Genomic DNA, 1059 nt, shown 5'->3' with positions numbered 1-1059 from the left:
TTTTTTCTTTTTTCTTAATTGTCAGAGGGTATGTGTGTACTCCAGAGAGAGAGAGACAGAAATAGAGAGAGCCAGAGAAAAAGAGGGAAAGCACCTCCCACTGGGGCATGATCGTACTGCAATCCCTTCTCCTCCATTTCTCCATCCGGTCAGGATTCTGGGCCTACATGCACACATGCCCGGTGTGTATTTCAAGCCACCAGGACCAGGATTTGAACCAGTTAGCCATATTGGATCCACCTCCCTTAACCACTAGGCTTTAGGGCTACCATTCCCCACCTTGTCCCTGTCTTACCTGAAACAGTCCAGATGGGGTAAGGGGAGCCTTCTCTTTTGTAATTGGAAGTCTGGGAAGAGAACCACCATTTGTCCAAACTAAGCTCTCTGCCAAATGTGTTGTGAACGTCATCAGTTTAGAGTGTAGTTTCTCTGATCTTCCAGACGGAGAAACTGAGTTCAGAGGGACGCTGGGACCTGCCCAAGGTCAGGTGGCTGGTTGCTTGCTAGGGGTGGGGTGGGATTCTGCCCCCCACTTCCTCCCCGTGCGAGTCCCTAAGGGCAGCCATGGCACCTGTTCACCCTGGGTTTCCCGTGTCCAGAGCAGGCCTGGCACCCTGGAGTGGAATGAATGACTGACATGGCCAGGATTAGAGGGACCCTTGGCTGAAGGCACACAGTGACCCTTACCAGTCCTCAGATCCATGTCTCCTGACTCCCCATCCCTGTCCTTCGCTGACCCACCTGCCCTGGCCAGGAGATCTCTCACCTCTGCTCACAGCCCCACATGACCCAGTCGGGGTTCAGATCCATCATTCCTGCATGGTCTGTCCCAGCCCTGCTTCCTCCCATCCATCTTCCCACTACAGCTAGAGAAGGGGACCGTGCTGGGACGGAGGGGGAGGGTCCCGTTCCCAAAGACCCTGAGCCTGCAGAGTCCTCTCCGTTGTCTTCCCATGACCTCCCGAAAAGCCACCGCCCACCTGCAGGTCCAGTATGCTGGAACCCAGCACATAAGACAGCCCAAAGCAGAGGGCTCTGCTTGTGCAAAGTTTGGGGGAT

Source organism: Tupaia chinensis, unplaced genomic scaffold, assembly GCF_000334495.1.
Source record: "Tupaia chinensis unplaced genomic scaffold, TupChi_1.0 Scaffold149491_1, whole genome shotgun sequence".
Taxonomy (NCBI): domain Eukaryota; kingdom Metazoa; phylum Chordata; class Mammalia; order Scandentia; family Tupaiidae; genus Tupaia; species Tupaia belangeri.
Note: the sequence above shows the minus strand (reverse complement) of the source record.